The following is a 22,989-nucleotide window of genomic DNA, read 5'->3' as shown; positions in this document are numbered from 1 at the left end:
TTTCCTTATACTTGAAGGAAGCGGAGCATCTATAGGCCCCTACATCAATCTATCTATATTCACATATCAACATTATCACTCTATAACCCTATCACTGTGTTAGAGCTAACTCTCTGAGAAATCACCTTCTCACCCTTGAGACCCACCTCAGTACCTATCATACATGAGTTAAATAAGTGTGTGTGTGCGCGCGCGCACGCGCATCTCAAATTTTATAAAAACAAAACTAAACAAGAGTCTGCTTCCAGGACATGATTCATTCCCCCACCTCCAAGCCTTAAGATTGTGACAAGAGGTAGCCCTTATAATTTTCACGTTCACCCCATTTTTTAAAGATCCCTCACATTTGACCAATGTGTGCTTGTTCTACTAGCAGATAGGAAACCTGGTTTCTTCAGAATTGAACACTAATCTTGTCTGACCTTGTTCCGGTGTTTAAGTTCCTGATCAGTCCACAATGAAAGCCAAAGACCTACTTGTTGATCTCTGTGTTCATCTCCAAGCCCTAGAGTTCCTGATTATCCCTCCCCTTGAAATCATGCTCCTAACATTCCAGTCTATTTTAACCCAAGATGTCACTAAGAATAATGAAGTGTCCCATGCATTGATAGCAAAGGTCCATCAATAATGAGAAAGAAAATCACTCATCACTTGGATGTGTGTCACGTGCCTTTTTAAAACTCATACCCTAGAAGATCAGACAGCAACTGCCATAACCACAGATGGCTGAGAAAATGGTTTCAGAAATATTTTATGGGTATCATTATATTCATGAGAAAATAGCCTAAATTCTCAACTCCAAGGTCAGACAGAAATCCTCACTATGAGGAATCTTGCACTTCTTATGATCTTATTAGTCTACTAAAATGGGAAATTAGTTGCCTAAAAAGCCAAATCTAAGTTCATCACTAGGCAGAGTGCAATTTCCCTGAAACCATGATTTACTACATAGTAAAAATTATCTACCAATTTGTAGATTTTAACTTATTGAAGTGTTGAGTTTTGAATTAGAAAATGTCATCAGAGTCTGAACAAAGACAGTTAACAGTAACACTCAATGAATTTATTGAGTTACCATGTGCCAGGCAGTATTCCAAGCAATCTACATGTAATAACTCATTTCATCTCACAATAACTATGATGCAGGTACAATTACTACTTCCATCTTATAAATGAGGGGCATGAGGCACCAGGGTGTTTAAGCTACCAGAGTCTGAGATAGCACAGGGGACTCTGCATCTGAGCATGTATAGTGAAACTTCCCTAAGGTAAATGCCCGTGGAATGAACAATATTCTATTAACAAAAATTAAGTATGTGCATCCTTTTTACCATCTTTGCTTTTACTTCAGATGAATAAATTGATGCTCAGGGAGATACAGTAATTTAACCAAGGCCACTTAAACCAAGACTTGACTTGGAAGTACAGGATCTCTAAAACAAACTAGACTAAATATTTTGCATTCCTAGACGCTGGAGAAATGATACAAAATAGCTTGAGGTATTTTATGAACTGAAGTACTTCATTATCTAAGACAGGCTACAATTCTCACCAGGGTTAGCATGGAAAAACGTGAAACACTGTAACATACACCACAAAAGATAACATTAGACTTCCAACATTTCAGAATTAAAATCAAAGAGAAGAATACTAATTACTCATGGGGGGTTTTTTTGATCATCATACTTAGGGATTATTAATGATTCAATAAATGCCAGACTTTGTTTTTAAAAAAGAAAAAAAGAAGCATGGCTATTAAGGAATTCTAACTTGGAATGGTTTAATAACTTCCTTTGTACAAGTGAGTACAATATTAACTTGATAAAATCAATATTAGGAAAGAAAAAAGACACAACTTTCATGAAATACACACTCTCTTAAAAATGAAACTCTAAACATTTAAATTTAATTTTGACAGTTACAAAGAGAAATGCTCTATTAAGCTCTTCATCATCAAATATTTTGAGAAGCAAAAGCATATGAAATAATTGTGCAAGATACACTATTAGTTGGTATCTAGGTCTTGAAAAAAGGACTGGAGATTATTTGCACAATCAAGAGAAACCTTCTCTGTATAGTGACTATGGAGAAGAATGCAGAGTTAAGAAACTTGAGTTCTGTCATTTAGACACAGAATCTACTTTTTTTCAAGTATTAACAGCATCCAGGTATTTTTCAACATGAATATACATTTCTATAACACTCTGTTTCAGTTAAATGATGGATGCACCATAATCTATTTAACCAATTCCCCAATATTAAACAATTATACTTGTTCCCAACTTTTTATCATTATTATATACAGTGCTATAAACGACACCCTTGTTAGCCCTTTGTGTACACTTATTTTCCCTCATAATAAATTCTTACAAGTGAAATTTCAGGCAACATGAAAAAATACATTATCCTGCAAAAAGACTATATCATTTTTAGTATTAGCAGAGATATTATTTGAAATAGCACAACATGAAACACATTTAGATCTAATTTTTAAATATTTGTATTTTATAACCATACATATATAGAAATGTATCTATCTGCGTGTATATGTATACATATATACATACACACAGCACACAAATACATCTCTATTATATAAGCAGTATCTGTTTAAATACTGTGCTTATTTATTTATTTATTGCTATGGTTAAAAAAAAAACTGTGTAACATAAAAATTACCATCTTAACCATTTTTAACTATGAGTTCATTAGTATTAAGTATACTCCCATTGTTGCACAACCAATCTCCAGAACTTCTTCATCTTGCAAAACTGAAACTCTGTACCAATTAAACAACCATTCTGTTCCTGCCCCCACCTCCACCTCCACCTGCCATCCCTGGAAACTGCCATTCTACTTTCTGTTTCTATGAATTTGACTAGTGTAGATACTACATATAAGTGTTATCATACAGTATTTGTCTTTTTGTGACTGGCTTATTTCACTTAGCATAATGTCCTCAAGACCCACCTATGCTGCACAATGTGTCAGAATTTCCTACCTTGTTAAGGCTGAATAATAGTCTACTGCATGTACAAACAACATTTTGTTTATCCACTCGCCCATCAATGGACATCTGGGTTGCTTCCAACTCCTAGCTATTATGACTAGGGCTGCTATGTAAAATACTGTGCTTATTTACAAATATTTATAAACACAGTAAAATCCTTTATTAGGAGTCCTTGGCACAAAGAATTCCAATTATTTTATTAAGAAGAGCAGATAATTCCACTTTATATGGCTTACAACTTCACCCTACAGAGGCAGGTGGTGAGGGATGGTAGAGAAAGAGACAGGAAAGTCTATCCCTTCCACCTCTCAGCCCCCAGAGTTCTCATATTGAGCATGGAATCACTGAGTCACTACTGGGAACAGGAACTCTTCCTTGCCTGACCTCAAAAGGTATCAGGCTTCAGCCTCTACCAGATGGAGTTCCAGCAGTCCACCTCCAGCTAGAGACACTCCCTCATTTCTCCGTATGCACAGGCTGCTCCGTGGGTGTTCAGATCACACTTCTTGGAGACTGTCCTGCTACTCTTCCTGGCCATGCTTTCACTTACTAACATTGGGAATCCATTATTTCTCCAGAGCTGGTTATCTCTGACTTGCCAGAAGGTTAAAATAAAAATATTTTTTTTGTCCAATCCCTATGGTTTCTCACTTATACTTACTATCTACTATGACAGACAGTAGGTGCTATGATGCCCGTTTTACAAAAGAGAAAAAAAATAAGGTTCAGAATGCATTAGTCATTTACCCAATGTCACAAAATTTTATTAATTTTTTTTATTATGTTTCTTTATTTTTGAGAGGCAGAGAGAGACAGAGCATGAGTGGGGGAGGGGCAGAGAGAGAGGGAGACACAGAATCCAAAGCAGGCATCAGGCCCTGAGCTGTCAGCCCAGAACCCGATGCAGGGCTCAAACCCACAAACCGTGAGATCATGACCTGAGCCGAAGTCGGACACTCAACCGACTGAGCCACCCAGGCGCCCCCCAATGTCAAAAAATTTGAATAAGCCACACCAAACTTGGAAAATAAGTCTATAAAATTTAAAGCTTATAGGGTTTTCACTATTTTATGCTACATCTTACAAATTCTCTTGTTAATTCTGTCACTAACACCTACGGCAGATAAAAACCATTATTCTCAGAACATCAAGTTTACACACTTTGGACACTTTCTCATTTAGAAATCTACAGAGAACACACACCTTTTTCCTCTTTTTGGGCTACGTCTAAGAATATGTCATCAGTAACTAAATATATCTGCCCTGTGTATTTACTTTAATTTGTTCAGAAAGAAACTACATTGTGCTAGTTGGCAAGTTAGAAACAAAACATGTTTCATTACCTTATTTTCTAAATTACTCATGAGCTTAAAACATAGCATTAACCATATCCCTGGGTGAAGGAGTCTGTAACTGCATTAAAAAATAAAATAATAAAAATAGGTTTGTACTAGCCCAAGAAACCTAAATGTACCCAAAGATTACAAAGACCAAACAAAAGAAAGCAGCCAGATGCTTTCAACAAAAGAAATGCCCATTTCCCTGCCCTTGGCCCACAGTACCAAAGGTACTTTGGTCAGAAGCTGCCCAACAGGAATGGTACTTATTAGAGAGTAATAATCAACCTAATAAATTCTTCCACACTTGGGAAAGTTTAAGGTGAGAGATAAGAAGCAGAGACACCTAGAATGAACAAGAAAAACCATTCTAGGCCAAGAGAACAAGCCAAAGGCTACCTTATATCCAAGGCCACAATGTACCCTCACACTAAATCCTTTATCCTTTAATCCTTTTCCAGTAGTCTGAGTGAAATCTCTGTTCCCTGAAACCAAGTAAAATTGGTAATTAGAATAAGGTGCAGTAACTGATGCACTATTTTATATATGCTGTAGGAGACAGCATTTGGGGAAACATATGAATGTTGCTGGGAAGCACGAAGAAAGAATGGGAGAAGGTAAAGGGTCCCATGGTATTAGATTTGAATAGTGAGTATCAGTAATAAATTTATGATTTGTAAAATAGACATCTATATCCTAACTATTTCTATTAAAAGGACCTAGAAACAATGATGACCAGGCAGCATTAAGCACATCTAGTGTCCAGATCTTGATTCTGAAATACAAAGCCCCGTTGAAATAAACTAGAACTCCTTAGAGAAATAATTGATTCCGGATCTGGGGCAGGGAAAGCACAAAGTGAGCTTGAAACATCTTGTTATTCCAGAAAGCAAAGAAATGCTTAAAGATTAATAAGAACGTAGTAAAAAGACACAGAAGTCAGCTTCAAGGAACTCCCACTAGTTCAACTTTGGACAATTCAAGCATCAAAAGAATAGCAATGGCAATGGATTCTAACACACTGAATAAAAAAAAGAAAACGTAAGTCAACAGTGAAGTTTAAAAACAAAAAAACAGGGAGTGGGGCAGGGGCAACAGGGGACAAAGAAAAGCTATTCTTTATAGAAGAATGCCAGCTAATAAATGAGAAAGAAATTTTTACTATTAGATAATTGAATCAGGCAAGGATGAAGGATCCTAATCATTGGGTAAAAAGCTACTGGGGAAGAGGATATGTACAAACTACTCACAGATAATGCATTAATTATAAGAGAGAAAAAGTACCCAAAAAGGATATTATTACAATGGAGACCTGGCAGATAACACCTTAATTAAGTGATCAGATTTAATGGGATATACCGGCATGTATCTCCTGATATAATCCAGTGAGAAATACACCCTATCACCTCTACAACATTTGTGTGAAAAATGTTTAACCTGAATCCAAACATGAGGAAATGATTAAAAAAATAAAAAAACAGACTATGGGACATTCTAAGACAATTGATAAGAAGGCACCTTTTATAGAATAAATGAGACTAAAGATATACACTAACCAATACAACATATGATCCTTATTTAGATCTTGGGAGTCCTAAGGAATAGAAAAGAATTAGGTAGCTAAAGGTTGGAGAAATCTAGGAAATAAGATCATAGACCAGTTTCTTAGGGATGAAAATGGTATCACAATTAGGTAACAGAATGCCCTTATTCTGAATACATACATAATTATTTGGGGACAAAGTATCATGACATATGAATTTAATTTTTAATGATTCAATAAAAATTAAAAATAAGGAGACAGCACACCAAAATGTTAGCAATCAGTAAACCTAGGTGAAAGGTATACACAGTATACATTCTTTCAATTTTTCTACAGATTTTAAGTTTTTCAAAATAAAACAATGGAGGGAAAGCAATCTACCCACAAAGAATTCTAACAACCAAAAGAGGTTCAGAGATAGAACACTATGCTTTGAAGAGGAGAAAAATATTTGCAGGGGTGCCTTGGTTGGTTAAGCATCTGACTCGATTTCGGCTCAGGTTATGATCTCATGGTTCATGAGCTCAAGCCCCACATCAGGCTCTGCGATGACAGTGCAGAGCCTGCTTGGGATTCTCTTTCTCTCCCTCTCTCTCTCTCTCAAAATAAATAAATAAACTTAAAAAAAAAAAAAAAGAAAACCATTTGCAAAAAGAAAAAAGGTTTCTGGTTAGTGTAAACATTAAAAATCTAGCTTATTCTCATTTCAGCAAATACACTGTGATTTAAGACCTGCTTTCTAAGCTTCTGCACAGCAAAGGAAACAATCAACAAAACGAAAAGGCAACCAACGGAATAGGAAAAGATATTTGCAAATGACATATCGGACAAAGGGCTAGTCCAAGATCTATAAAGAGCTCACCAAACTCCACACCCGAAAAACAAATAACCCAGTGAAGAAATGGACAGAAAACATGAATAGACACTTCTCTAAAGAAGACATCCAGATGGCCAACAGGCACATGAAAAGATGCTCAACGTCGCTCCTCACCAGGGAAATACAAATCAAAACCACACTCAGGTATCACCTCACGCCAGTCAGAGTGGCCAAAATGAACAAATCAGGAGACTATAGATGCTGGAGAGGATGTGGAGAAACGGGAGCCCTCTTGCACTGTTGGTGGGAATGCAAATTGGTGCAGCCGCTCTGGAAAACAGTGTGGAGGTTCCTCAGAAAATTAAAAATAGACTTACCCTATGACCCAGCAGTAGCACTGCTAGGAATTTACCCAAGGGATACAGGAGTACTGATGCATAGGGGCACTTGTACCCCAATGTTTATAGCAGCACTCAACAATAGCCAAATTATGGAAAGAGCCTACATGTCCATCCACTGATGAATGGATAAAGAAATTGTGGTGTATATACACAACAGAGTACTACATGGCAATGAGAAAGAATGAAATATGGCCTTTTGTAGCAACGTGGATGGAACTGGAGAGTGTGATGCTAAGTGAAATAAGCCATACAGAGAAAGACAGATACCATATGTTTTCACTCTTAGGTGGATCCTGAGAAACTTAACAGGAACCCATGGGGGAGGGGAAGGAAAAAAAAAAAAAAAAGAGAGAGGTTAGAGTGGGAGAGAGCCAAAGCATAAAAGACTCTAAAAAACTGAGAACAAACTAAGGGCTGATGGGGGGTGGGGGGGGGGTGGGTGATGGGTACTGAAGAGGGCATCTTTTGGGATGAGCACTAGGTGTTGTATGGAAACCAATTTGACAATAAATTTCATATATTTAAAAAGAAAAAAAGGACCTGCTTTCTAAACTTGAACAAATATTCAGTGAAGAATGTACACATTGCCCCTGACACCGAAGTAATAATAAGTAAAATGCCCCCCCCAAAATTGTATTTATTAAAAGTTCCTTAAGATCCTGTACCAATTCTCTAAAGGTCTTAAAATGAACTATTACATTATAGAGTCTATACTTTAAATGTACAATGAAAAAATAGATAGGAGTTGTAATCTATGAGTATTCTTTGTGACATCTGGCTGAGGTACACAGGAGATTGAGAAAAGAGAATGTTTAAAAATCCTAATATAGTCAATGACTGATTTAAGGATAATAATTCAAGCTCTTTCGTTGAAACTGCACAGTGTTTTTGTTGTTGTTTTGTTTTTAAAAATTTTTTTTAAGGTTTATTCATTTTTCAGAGACAGAGCATGAGCGGGGGAGGGGCAGAGAAAGAGAGGGAGACACAAACTCCAAAACATGCTCCAAGCTATGAGCTGTCAGCACAGAGCCCTACGCGGGCCTGAACTCACGGACTGCAAGATCATGACCTGAGCTGAAGTCAGACGCCTAACCGACTGAGCCACCCAGGCGCCCCCCTTTTTTTTTTTAATTTTTTGAAACCGCACAGTGTTTTTAAGGTTTCTAAACTAAACATTTTATTTTAATACAGGCTGTCAACCTGCATTGCAGCAGAAGACTTTAAATAACTTTTCCAAATTTAACTTTCAGTCCTACTAATTACAGCATGATCCTCCACCAAAGAACAGCAAACACCAGCTATTGCCAGACCTCTGCAGACATTACATATACCAAGTAATCTGAAATTCAGAGTTGACATGCAAAATGGAATCATTATGACAGTCTAAAGCCTTTCACTATCTCTTTATATTTCATTTACAATCACATTACTTGTTTCTGATTGAATAGGTCAAATTGAACTAACAGCTTACCTCCCCTCTCTGCTGAAAACACATTACACTGACAGTAATTGGATCTGTTTGTAGGATACACCCCAAAAACAAGGAGAAAGGAAAAGAAATTGTTAAAAAAAATTGGGGAGCTAGAAAGCAAACGAACTGGTGGTACCTGAACTAACAGAGAACTGAATCCTAAGCCAGTCCTGAGGAAAGCTGAGAGAATGAACCTGACTCATACCTTGAAACTCCCAAAAACCACACCAGAAATTCATGGTATCAGGTAACCTTGGAAATTACGGTGGAGGTGGGACTTGAAACAGATGGGCAAGGTGTAAGAAGCAGATTTACCTCCCTCAGATGATTTCCCAACCCCCAAAAGGCGAGATTTATTGTCTGGAGAGAGTGAAACAGAGACAGGGTCTCTAATCTGCATGACGAGACACAGATAAGACAGGAGACTAAGTATGAGTTCATATACTAAAAACGAACAGCTTCCAACCATCTCCTGCCCACTCAGTTCCTTCAGCTGGAGTTGAAAGCATTATTCTCTGCGGAATCTGACCAGCCCATGACAGAGGACCTTAAGACACTGATAGCAAGGTTCCCCGCAGCACAATGGCCCAGGCAGATTATTCCACAGTAAAGGCTAAGACTGACAAGTCCATCACACAGCCAGAGCTTCCACAGTCAGCTTTTAAACATGAGTAAGCAGGCAGCCAAGGAAAACTTCTAAGGAAAGCTTTGAATGTTAAAGGAGGGGACTAAAACAAGTAATAGATTTTTAAAAATTAACTTAGAGCAGGGGTGCCTGGGTGGTTCGGTCAGTTGTGTATCCGACTCTTGATTTCGGCTCAGGATGTGATCCCAGGGTCATTGGGTTGAGCGCCATTTACAACAACACGTATGAACCTTGAGAGCATTATGCCAAGTAAAATAAGGCAGGGAAACACAAATGTATGATCTTACTTATATGTGGAGTCTAAAATAACCTAACTCGGGGCACCTGGGTGGCTCAGTCAGTTGAGCATCTGACTTGGACTTCAGCTCAGGTCATGATCTCACGGTCCGTGGGTTCGAGCCTGGTGTCGGGCTCTGTGCTGACAGCTCAGAGCCTGGAGCCTGTTTCAGATTCTGTGTCCCCTTCTTTCTCTGCCCCTCCCCCACTCATGCTCTGTCTCTCTCTGTCTCAAAAATAAATAAAAACATTTAAAAAAGAAAAGAAGAAAAGAACCTAACTCAACAGAAACAGAGAGTAGACTGAACGGTTGCCAGAAAGTTGAGGAAATGGGGAGATATTGGTCAAAAGGCTACAAACTTTCAACAGAAAAATGAGTAAGCAGCATGGTGGCTATAGCTAATGCTATATTTCATACTTGAAGGTTGCTAAATGAGTAAATTTTAAATGTTGTCATCACAAAAAAGAACATGCTAACTAACTATGTAAACTGAAGGATGTATTAACTAACCTTATTGTGGTAATCACTTCACAATATGTACATATATCAAATCATCACATTGTATAACTTAAACTTACACAAGGATATATGTCAATTTTATCTCAATAAAGATCGGAGTCGGGAGAATGGAAGTCCATAAAAAATGAATTCTTGGAAAAGAAGAACAGAAATGAAAAATTTCAGTGGAAGGATTGAAAGGTCAAACTGAGGAAATCACTTAGAAACCAAAACAACAGGAATAAACTACAGAAAATAAAAGAGACAAGCAGAGGACCTACAAACAATACAACAGGGGAACTTGAGAAAAGGAAATAAAAAACTTCCCAAAATTCCTTTTGCCTTCTTGCATCTGAGACTGCAAGATGGGTCATCAGAAGCTCTGTTGGGGCCATCCGAGGATATCTGGCCAGGGATCTCGCTCTTACTGTGTCTGCTCAAACTAGCACAATCTGATCCAGAAATACAGCCTCAATATGTACTGCCAGTGTTTCCATCAGTATGTGAAGGATATGGGCTTCTGTAAGGTGGATTAAGTGAATTTCCTTGAATGGGTCTTCTAAGAGATCTACCTGAAGTACAGATATCCAAGATACCTGCCTTAATGCTAACTCATTGTACTTCAAATAAAAATACTTTAATTGTTAAGTACTCTAATGTGAAAAAACAACTTCCCAAAATTAAAGGATGTAAGTCTCCATATTGATGGGACAATCAAGTGTGTAGCTCGATGGATAAAAAGAGACCCACATCACAACATATCATCATGAAATTTTAGCATACTGGAGAAAAAGATCTTGAAATAGTAGTTCTCAGCCTTGGCTGCATATTTGAATTACCTAGGGAGCTTTACCTGCATATTTGAATTACCATGTTTTGGCTCCCGTCCAGAACAACTACCTCAAAATCTCTCATACTAAGATTTGGTTTAAGTTCCCAAATGATTCTAAAGTGCAGCCAGGACTGCGAACCACCATCCTAAATTTGCCCTGAAGCTAAGGAAAAACAGAGAGAGAGAAGGAGGGAGAACAATTTTGAGATTTTTTAACAGCAATAATGAAAAGTCCAAAAGACAACATGTCAGCACTTTCAAAATTCTGAAGGAAAATTTATTCTGAATCTAGACAGTAGCAATTAAGTGTAAGCACATACCAAAAACTTTTCCAGAACACTGAGGTCTCACAAGATTATGTTCCCTGCATCTTTCCTCAGGATACTACTTACAAAGGTAGTTCACCAAAAGAAGGCTGTAAACCAAGGAAAAGGAAGGAATGGAATGCAGCAAACAAGGAACTAACACAGGGGCAGGCAAATGGTATCCCCAGAATGATGGATAAGTGCCCCAGAGATAGAGGGCAACCAATCCAGAATGGATTCCCACAATTCTGTGAGGACAGTAAACAAAAAGACAAAATACTTCATGTATTTGAACGTATTAAGAGAAAATTTTAACAACTGGGGACAATCTGGGGATGGATTTGTGATAAGTCCCTAGAAAACTAAGCAAAGAAGAAAGATAATTATTAACTCCAGAGAACACAATAAGTTGTACAAGAAAAGAAAAGTCATCATATTTTACTCGGTGCCCTCAGTGTAAATAGCATTTACTAAACAATAATGTGAAGACACAACAATGATCTGGACAAAAGAACGACACAACTACACTGGAGGACAGGATTGGGAGTGTGATGTGTCTGATGGCAGAAGAGGGTAGAGTGGGTTAAATGCTCACCCTCCACAGAAAGAATCCAATATACAATGCATAAAACAAAAAAACAATAAGGCAATCTAAAAATCTATTATTTAATGATACAATTCAAATTCCAAAACAGACAAAAGTCTACAGTACTTGCCTGTAGGTGCAAACAATAGTTGGGGTGGTGGGCATAAATGGTTATGGAAGGGACTGCTGGTTCTTGTAATAAGTTTTATAGAACTATTTCACTTTTAAATTACAAGAATGATCCATTTAAAAATGGATCCAATAAAAAATAAGACTAAATTATAAAAAACAAAAGCAGTCTATAAGCAAGGTACATCTTCATCTGTCACAACAAAAATAGAACATCTATAGACAGCATATTTTTTAAAATAACAATATAAACATTTCATTTGGAGACATGTAAGTAGCCACCAGAAAAACTAAAACATGATTCCAAATGGCATTTAAGGACAAGGGAAGAAAAGAGAAGAACTCCAGAGCTGAAACTATTCATTTTCATTACAAATCCTTCTGTACTGTTTGATTTTGTAACCATGTGCATATATTATCATGTTTAAATAAAGAATGTATTTAAAAACATATTCCAAAAAAAGGGTTTTTTTTAATAGTTTGCTATACTCACTGAAATTAACTTTAAAAGTTAAGTCTGATGATAACAATTCTAGCTCATTTTTCTAATTGATATATAGTAGTACTCACTGCCCAATTATAAAATCACTTATTTATCCATTATAATATTGACAGGCATTTAGGTTATTTCCAAAGTTTGTCTATTAAAAGCAACAGGATTTTTTTTTAATTTTTTTTTTGGTGTTTATTTATTTTTGAGACAGAGAGAGACAAAGCATGAACGGGGGAGGGTCAGAGAGAGGGAGACACAGAATCTGAAACAGGCTCCAGGCTCTGAGCTGTCAGCACAGAGCCCGACGCGAGGCTCGAACTCACGGACCGCGAGATCATGACCTGGGCTCAAGTCGGCCACTTAACCGACTGAGCCACCCAGGCGCCCCAAAAGCAACAGGATTTGAAAAAACCTCTTGTATCTACTTGTACACATGTAAGATTTTCATCTGCTCAGTTGTCTTCAGAAATTTTGTCCTGTGTGCCCCCAAAGAATTTTAACTCTTTACACATTTTCTAAAAATTGAACTCCAGACTTCATTCGGATTTCACTAGTTTTTTCATAAAGTCCTCTTTTTGCTCCAGGACCACATCCAGAGTGAAACAATGCATTTTTTTAGTTGTCCCATCTCCCCATCTCAAGGGCTATTTTTCAGTTATACTTGGGAGAAGCTTGTTTAAGGAATGTCAATTGCTACACTTAAGCAAATCATTTTACTGAGACTCTGTTTACTTTGCTGTAAAGTGAAAAAATACCATTACTGAGAAGATCTAATAAAATAATGATACAAAAAGGCCCTTAAAACTTTGTTTTCTATATCAAGAGTATGTATTTGCTCAATATGTATTATTCACAAGCTAGACACGGATCAGAAATGTTCTCCTCTTACAAAACGTTCAGATAAAAATTAAAACCCTCCTGGGATGCCAGGGTGGCTCAGTTGGTTAAACACCTAATTCAGGTTATGATCTCAGGTCATGATCTCACAGTTCGTGAGTTCAAGCTCAACATCGGGCTCTGCGCTGATGGTGCCCAGCCTACTTGGGATTCTCTCTCCCTCTCTCTCTCTGCCCCTCCCCTACTTGCATACACGCTCTCACCATCTCTCTAAAAAAATAAATAAATACACTTAACAAAAAACTAATACCCTCCTTTTCCCCTAGAACATGCAACTTCATCTTTGTAACTACATGGAGAAACCAAAGACTCTTGACGTATTCATAAAGGGTTTCTACATATAAAATTGTTGAAGAACTCTTGGGAAAAAGAATCATAGCGATGAGTGAAAAGAAATGACATGAAACTTACTAAGTGTTCTAATCTTAAGGACATGTCACATAATAAACCTTAAGGGAGAAACTAAAGCTGATTCCTAATTTCGTGTTTTTTTTTTTTTAATGTCTTTATTTTTGTTTTTGAGAGAGAGCGAGAGAGCAAGCAAGCGAGCACGAGCAGGGGAGGGGCAGAGAGAGAAGGAGACACAGAATCCGAGGCAGGCTGTAGGCTCTGAGCTGTTACACAGAGCCTGAAGGAACCAGGGCTCGAACTCACAAATGGCGAGATCATGACCTGAGCCTAAGTCAGATGCTTAACCGACTAAACCACCCAGGCACCCTGCTGATTTCTACTTTCTTAACACTACTCTCAGTTTTACTTATTGTGTTTTCATTAATCTGTTTATATTTTATATTTAAGGAATAATCAGAAGACAGGTTTGAAAACAGCATTCTAAGTACAATGAATCATGACATGAACTCAATGACATTATAATGAGAAATATAAGGATTACATTTCCTGATGTCCATAGACTATGAGCAAAAAGGTTCTTAAATTTATGGATTCAAGTACCATTTGTCTTAAAACTCTTGGAAAAAGATATTTAAATAAATCATTTAAATTTGGTAAGAGGAACAAATTCAGCAAATATCACTTAAACAAAGTAGAGGCATGTAAGATTTTGATAAATATTTTTGTTTGGACTTTAATACCACTAGATTTTTGACAAACTCAGAACATCCTAGTAACACTCAACCACTGAAAAATATACCAAATATTGACTCTTCACTGCTAGCCAGACCCTAAGGACCTCAAGACAAAGACATCTTTTAGGACACACATGAGCTCATGGGAACATACTAACTTATCTCAGATAGCACATTGCTCTACTTTTTAGGAGCAAGACCTTTCCCTTGCTCTACACACATAACACCCATTGATATCCATGGGAGCCTGATGCAGGGAAAGAGCACCATGTGGCCTCTTCTAAAGAAAAAAATTTATGTCTGCTTTTGAATGCTGTTTGCCACCTGGCCTCCAGCCAAGCCAATATAAACATCACCATTCATGGAGTATTGGATATTTCCTTGTCTTCAGTGAATTCCAGACTTTTGAAAAGGTCAAAATTCAATTTGAAAAGAGGAAAATCATTATACTTAGGAAGGTCCAAGGCATAGTAAGAATATCATACAGTACAATACTGGCAAATGATCCAAAATACTGTAGCTGACATGAAAATCTATGCAATAATAGCTGCCATTTGGGGGTGTTTTTACTATGTGCTAAGCCCTAAGCTAATCGCTTTACATACGTCATCTCATTTCATCCTCAAAAACTCCTGTAAGTGGATATTATCCATATTTTGCAGGTAAGAAAAGTAAAACTTAGGTACACTGGCAGAGCAAGGTCATAAAACCCTTGAGCTCTTAAAATACTATGGCATATTTACCATTGACTTTAAAACATGGACAATGACATTAACTATTTGGAAATAGCCTATTCCTTTGGAAATTACTTTTAAAATTCATCCTATAATCTTAGTTGATACCTTGCTTTGCTTTCTAAAGGAGGCTTTTTAAAAATTTCCTCAATCTCTATAATAGCAACACTACTGCTTAAATATACCTTCAGTCTCTTAAGTGTTCAGGAGACTGCAAAATATAATAAAGGATGTATAAGATAGTCTTGGACTGAATCTGAGTGCTACCATCTTTTATTTAAATTCATCACTGCCATTTTCTTTTGATATAATTATCGAATCTCCACCAACCATTTTCCTGACAACCAGAGGCAGAACTCCCTTTCCCATCAGAAAGCTATGAGAAGAGAATCCATCTCATACAGCCCCTAATATGGATCTTACAAGCAGGCAGACCAAGCTGGCCAGCAAGTCCACATTCCTTCTAACACAGCAAGTGCTCAAACATTGTTTAACAGTATTCCAAGATGTCACCCTCCTGTTAAAGTTTTAAGACAACTCCCTAGCATGCAGTGCCACAGGAATTTCTGTGGTTCATGGGGAATCTGGACAACACAGATACAATTTCTTTGTAACCGACTCTCCTAAAGTGGGGATCATGGTGTAGGAAACAAGGCAAGGTTTTCCCATCACATGAACACAAAGGGCTGAAGCCAAGGGCCGTGATCCCATTTCACGGAATCTCCTAAAGTCTTGAGTATCTAACACATGACCAAATTCAATCTTCAAGTTATTACAATTAAGTTGTTTTCTTCAGTGCATGAATCTGAACATCTTTAAATTAGATTTCATTCATGAAATCAAGTTATCAAGACACAGGCTACACTAATATATGTATACTCAGTAATTAAGTAGCAGAACATGCTAAGGGCTCTAATTATTTTTTATCTTAAAGATTAAATGGATGGTAACCAGATATAGATCATCTGTGACTCTGCAATCTGAAGGATTTAGAAAATTTCCAAATTCTCAACATCAGGTTATTGCAATTACTTTCAAATTCAGTTCTGCAAAAATGGGTCATTAAACAACATGAAAAATAAATATTAAAAAAAAATACTTTAAGGTAGTTTTGGCCCTAGTTACACAGAAAACAGAGATAAGTGTTTTGGCAGCACTGAAATTTCTCATTAATATACCAATTTAAAAACAAGATACATGAAATATTGTATTGCTTACTCCAAAAAATTCCCAACATCCTGGGGCTTTAAAATATATTATCAGTGTCTCCTGACAATTAAAATTTGAGAAAGTTAATAAATACTTATTTCCCTGAAACCCACTGCAATAGTACATTTCTCAAGAAACATTAACACGGAAGGCATAGTACCTAATGACCACAGTGAAGTAACTCCAGTAAATACATTTTCACAAAGGAGAGGATCATAACTGTATTAAACCAAATACAGACCCTCTACAGATCTTATTAGAGCAAGCCTTTTAATCTAATGATAATAATTATCAGTAGACCCTGACAAAAATACTTTTTCCCCATGCCTGATTCATAACTAGTAGAATAAACAACTTTTGCTACTATATTTTTGCAGGTAAAATTAAATTTTGGTTTCTACCTTAATATTCTCTATATTCCCGTTTTACTTCTTATCTGTGCACTAATTTTCCCAGCAATATTTAATGTTAATTTTTTTCCAAGTTTTGTGATCCTAAAAATCTTTATGATCTTGGGTTAGGCAAAAACTTCTTAAATAGGACATCAAAAGCATGAACCACACAAGAAAAGAAAAAAAAAAAAAAGAAAAAGTGGATTTCATTAAAATAAAAAAAGTTTGCTCTTCAAAATGGTCTATGTCATCCCCACTTCCATATACACCATGGCTTTTCCTGTAGCTTTTCTCCGGGGAGAGGGGGAATGCACTAGTCTTCGATCTAGCAAGAATATCCAATCCACTTGGCAACTGCATTCTTTCCACTGGATGTTAATAAACTGACATCCTGGTTTATACATCAGTGTCCTGAGAGTGCATTTACCTGGAACGGGTCAGTCTTCCTGACTGGAGACAAGGCTGTAGTCTCTACACCTAAAAAACTAAAACCCGGGGCGCCTGAGTGGCTCAGTCGGTTAAGCGTCCGACTTTGGCTTAGGTCACGATCTCACTGTCTGTGAGTTCGAGCCCCGCATCAGGCTCTGTGCTGACTGCTCAGAGCCTGGAGCCTGTTTCAGATTCTGTGTCTCCCTCTCTCTCTGACCCACCCCCGTTCATACTCTGTCTATTTCTGTCTCAAAAATAAATAAACGTTAAAAAAAAAAATTAAAAAAAAAAAAAACTAAAACCCAAATCCTGGGCTACAGCAACTTCACCCAAGTAACACCCCAATGACTGCCAAACTACCCATTCAAACCCCAGTAAAGTCTCCTATCTATTTTTTATCTATAATGAACAGTACTTTTGCAAGCTGGTGCTCTAAGAAATCAATTGAAATTTCCTACACTGATTTTTTCCCCCAAAGATACATTTGGCTTCAGTCTACTGAAATGGTTAATTTTAAATACATTTTAAAATTATTATCATTTTTAATTTTAGAGAGAGCACAAGTGAGAGGGGCAGAGAGAGAATCTCAAGCAGGCTCCACACTCAACGTGGAGCCCAATGCAGGGCTCAATCCCATGACCCTGGGATCATGACCTGAGCTGAAATCAAGAGTTTGAGCCACCCAGGCATCCCAACTTTTTTAAATTACTTCACATTTACAGAAAAGTTGCAAAAATAATAAAAGAATTTCTGTATACTCACATTCCCCTAAGTGTTAACATTTTACCATATTTTCTTTGTCTCCTCCTATCTATATCTATACCTATCTACCTAATCTATATCTATATATACACGTGTGTATGTGTGTGTATAAAATTTTTAAACCATTTGAGAGAAAGTTACAGGCATGATTTCCCCATACTCTTAAATACGTCAGTGTCAATATCCTAAGAACAAAGATATGTAATAGTTGACTTTGATGCTAAATGCTCCAGCAAGTCTGAGAACAAAAAGAACAAAGAGAAATGAACAGTTTGAAATAAAAACAAAGAAAACCAGAGTCATAAGTTACCAAAATCTGATATAGTTGAGGAAAAAAAAAAAAAAACCCTTACAATGCAGGTTTGCCATTATCATGTAGGATAATGGACAAGATAAGTCCATTAATAATGGACAAGTAGGGAAAAAAATGGCCCACCATTTACCTAATATCTTGTGATCATTTCCTAAATTAAATAATGAAATTATACACAACTGCATTTAACCAGCATTTGTTTAACATAGAAAACTATGGACTATGGACTAGTGGTTACGAGAATCAGCATGAAACATCATTCTATTTATTAATGCTACTCTAATTAAGCTCATTTCACATAACCAGTAAAAAAAAAAATATTCTACAGTACATTTTCCCTTAGTATGCTTCATTTGAGAGGTTTAAAAAAAAAGAACCACTGATATTTTTACAATTAGCAGATGGAGCACAATCTAATAATAGAAACTGGACATTTTCTACCACCTGCTGGTAGTCTGTGTTTATTAGTCAGTGATAAGGATTTCGGTAATTTCTGAATAATGGTTAGTAGGCAAATCTGTTGCATGAGGCCTAACATGAAGCAGATGCCAGACTGCAATGTGGATCCCATGGTGCTGTGTAGCCTTCTCTATTGCCCACCATCCTCTGTGGCTGCCAGTGATGTCAAATCACTCAGCATCTGATGGCAAAGGGAACAGCTGGGAGGCAGGAGTGTGTGAGGACTACCCACGCTATTGGCCCAAATCTCCACACCCTCTCTTGAAAGGCACTAATCCCGCTTTTGCCCCCTAGATTTGCTCCTTTATGCTCTCTTTTAAGCTCCATGATACCATCCCACCCCAAATTCCCTCAATCTCTCCTCCTCCAAGTCAGTCCCATCAGTCACAAGTATTCCTGGAATGGGGCTGGCCTCAGGGAACAAACCTCAACTGCCCCTCCCTGAGTGAAGCATAACTTCTGGATGGCTCCATGCATCTTTTCCCATGGAGGTCTGAGGGTGCAGTCTGAAAGGAGTCTAGGGATCTTTCAATTCTATATTAAACAAACCTGTTGCACAACCTAGCCATTTGGGTGGTAGCATAAATTAAATTTTAAAATATTGCCCCCCTTTAATTAATTTATTATGTAATAAAACATCAGAAACCCAACAAACTAGAGCTTCCAGTATACTATCTTCATAGCTCTACTTGAAAGAAAAATTGCAGGGGTGCCTGGGTGGCTCAGTCAGTTAAGCATCCGACTTCGGCTCAGGTGATGATCTCACGGTTTGTGATTTCAGGTCCCGTGTCGGGCTCTGTGCTGACAGCTCAGAGCCTGGAGCCTGCTTCGGATTCTGTGTCTCCCTCTCTCTCTGCCCCTCTCCCACTCGCACTCTGTCTCTCTCTCCCAAAAGTAAACATTAAAAATTTTTAAAAGAAAGAAAGAAAGAAAAAATGCAAATAATTAAAATATAAACTGACGGTTGGTGTTAGCACACAGTTAACACAACCTCCCATCTTCCACTTGGACAGCTGGTAAAATCACAGTAAATGTTCCCAGTGCTGACTCACTCAGTGGCAGATTCTGAAAGCCTCAGTTAGGTCTACCACCCTGAACTAACACTAGAAAAGAGACAGATTTTAGATAGACTTTCAATTCCAAGACTTTAACTTTTAAAAATCTTTTTTCCAGGGGCACCTGGATGGCTCAGTCGGGTAAGTGTCTGACTTCGGCTCAGGTCATGATCTCACAGTTCAAGAGTTCTAGCCCCACATCAAGCTCTGTGCTGACAGCTCTGTGGAGCCTGCTTCAGATTCTGTGTCTCCCTCTCCCCTGCTCACACTCTGTCTCTCTTTCTCTCTCAAAAATAAATTTAAAAAAATTTTTTTAATTTTTAAAATCTTTTTTTTGCTTCCTTTTCACATAACAAATTTCATGAACCATTAAATTTTGCAATTTTTTAGGAATTTGAAATATACCATTTTTATTTATCAATATTAATTTACTTTTGTATGTGTGTCTCCCAGTTGTACTTAATGTTAGGTTGAAGAAAATAAAAGAATGACAACCTATATATTCAGTAAACAGCTAAAATGTGTATGTCTGCTAAAAACATATGTAATATTAACATCATATTTCTATGCAACATGATTTTGCCCACCAGACACTGTGGCATCTTATTAGTAACAGATTATAATGCCAGTTATTCATAATTATGCAACTCTAAACATCCTAATTTGCATTCAGCGATGGGTAAATGTTTGTGTGGTCTATGTAAAAAATTATTTTCCTATCTTTTAAGAACCTAATCATTTGTAATCCCCATTCAGAAATATATGATCATTGCATATAATGTTAAAGCAGGAAAGAACATTAAAAGTAACTTAGTACAGGGGCAGCACCTGAATGGCTCAGTCAGTTAAGTGCCAGACTTCAGCTCAGGTCATGATCTCATGGTCGGTGAGTTCAAGCCTCGTGCCAGGCTCTGTGCTGACAGCTCGGAGCCTGCTTCAGATTCTGTGTCTCCCTCTCTCTCGGCCCCCCACCTCCACCCCATCCCCTCCCCATGCTCACACTCTCTCTCTCCTTCAAAAATAAGTAAACATTAAAAAAATTTTTTTAAATAAAAACAAAAGTAACAAGAAAATCCACTCACCAGATATGCTAAACTACTACCACAATAACAACAACAACAAAAAGTTAAGAGATTTACCCAAGGTCTTACAGTGAAGAAATAGCCATTTCAGGTCAACTCCAAGTACTTCCTGACCCCACGTTTCATTCCTACTGCTACATCATATTGTCTTCATTAAAAAGTATAAGGACACAGGCCCCCCTCAGGCTGGAAAGCCTCAGCTTTACAAGGGACCCTGTCCAGACTTCCCCTGCAGCTGCTGGGGGCAGCGCTGTCATCGTGGGGGAAAGCCCCAACCTGGGGGATAAGCAGGAAGTATTAGGCCCCTGGTGGGGTATAAAACAGGAAGCCAAATCTTAGCTGACCCAAGGGAGGGATCCAGAGAAAAGCCAGCTCTTCTCCCCATGCTATATCCAGCTGTTTGATTTTTCTGAAAGGAACTAGGAGATGTACTCTTCCCACAGAAACCACAGGATGTTGTAAAACAAAAGACACCTTGGCTTCCTAGAGTATCAATTAAGGAAACATGCTATGTGGTACTGAAACCCTATCTAAAAAGAAACTTTGAAACAAATCCATTTGTTAATTAGATACTGACTGTTGTTCATTTTAAATGGGGGGGGGAGGGGTGTTCTACAAGCTGATAATGAAACTGTGTGTCAACTTCATTTTCCCTTTTGCCAGGTAAACACAGTAAGTGACCTGATCTTTCTCCTTTTGGACAAGTCAGAATCTGAGATGTCAATGTCAAGGCTGTGCTGAAAACAGAAGAAAACATTCACTTGTCTACAAATGGATGCGATGAGGAACATGAACTCCTGGGTAAGCAAACAACAAACATGCTGCACTGCTTAATGATTATGGCAAATGACTGAAGTCTAACAAAAATTCTCAGCAGATGTGGGAGGCATATCTTTTTAACAGTTTATTTAATTTTAAATTAGGCTTTTCAACTGCTTGTTTGAAACTATTTCTAGTCTTTTAAAAATTTACTTTTTTAATGTTTTACCTGCTTAAGAAAAAGATCATAACTAATCCTAATTAAGATGAGAATTTACCAATAAGCCTAATTAAATTTTTTTCAGAAAAAAAGTCTAAAAAGTAGAAGAAAATATAAACTTGAAACATAAACTGTATTCCACAAAAGGAGAAAATATACTGAGGTAGGCCCTATAAAACGCAAAATTTTTCAAAGGGCAAATCTAAACTAATATCTACTTGCCAAAAAACAACTTTTAATATTCTAAAACATTTATGCTAAATAAAGTGGATTAATGTTTTAAATATGACAAATTATCAAAAACTCAAATTCTGCCTTTAACAGTGAATTGAAAGAATCACATGTTTATCTTCAAACCTGAGAATAACAGATATTTACACAACCCTTGCTATAACTATACTCATTCAAGCCACTCATTTAAGAAACAAATATTTTTAAAATTCTGTTTTAATATATTTAATTCTTATGCTACTTAATATATTTGCCTAAATGAACTATAAATACTAAAAAAATTCCAGTTCTTTTATCCTCTATCAACCAATCTTTTACCAGATTACAAGTAGAATAAATGAAATAAGTATCTTTCACTACCCATTTTTAAAAACTACTGAACCTAGAGGAACCTGGGTGGCTCAGTTGGTTAAGCGTCCAACTCTGGATTTCAAGTCATGATCTCACGGTTTGTGAGTTCCCGCCCCGCATCAACTCTGCGCTGACAGCACAGAACCTGCTTGTGATTCTCTCTCTCCCTCTCTCTCTGCCACTCCCCCCTCCTCTCTCTCTCAAAATAAAAATAAACTTAAAAAAAAATCACTGAGCATAAACATGCTTTTTGTATCAATTCAAAATAAGTTGACTCCCAAAGAGAAAATGATTTAAGAATATGAATGCAATAACTGCGATGGTACCAACACACAAATGAAATTACTAATTATTATGTATTATACAAATGAATAGGTTTATATAGGGAGAGTATGCTTCTATAGGACTTCATTTTTAAAGTATAACGTTCAAGTATGTGAAAAATGAGGAAAGAAAATAAGCTATTTTATTTTTACTATTACACAAGGTTTTTCTATATGAAATATGATGTTGTGTCTCACTAAAAAAATAAAAAGCAAAAAGCACTCTTTGATCAAAATCCTTCCACAAATCGAAGGATTGAGAGAATGACAGAATGCTTCTATTTGGGGATGTCAGTGAATTAAAAATCAGCAGAGACCATCCTGGTGACAAAAATAGCACCTG

General features: G+C 37.1%; 1 protein-coding gene and 1 pseudogene across 5 annotated transcripts in view; one reads left to right on the top strand and one right to left on the bottom strand.

Annotated features, from left to right (window-relative positions):
* Positions 1 to 22,989, bottom strand: part of DST (dystonin) — a 496,498-nt gene that overhangs the window by 313,972 nt on the left and 159,537 nt on the right. The gene's annotated exons all lie outside the window — the stretch shown is intronic.
* LOC124528774 (40S ribosomal protein S29-like) lies at positions 10,366 to 10,536 on the top strand (annotated as a pseudogene).

Source organism: Lynx rufus, unplaced genomic scaffold (assembly GCF_022079265.1).
Source record: "Lynx rufus isolate CCGP_SWC_20201006 ecotype Redwood Valley unplaced genomic scaffold, mLynRuf1.p SCAF_6, whole genome shotgun sequence".
Lineage (NCBI taxonomy): Eukaryota > Metazoa > Chordata > Mammalia > Carnivora > Felidae > Lynx > Lynx rufus.
Note: the sequence above shows the minus strand (reverse complement) of the source record. Positions and strands in the feature narration are given on the sequence as shown.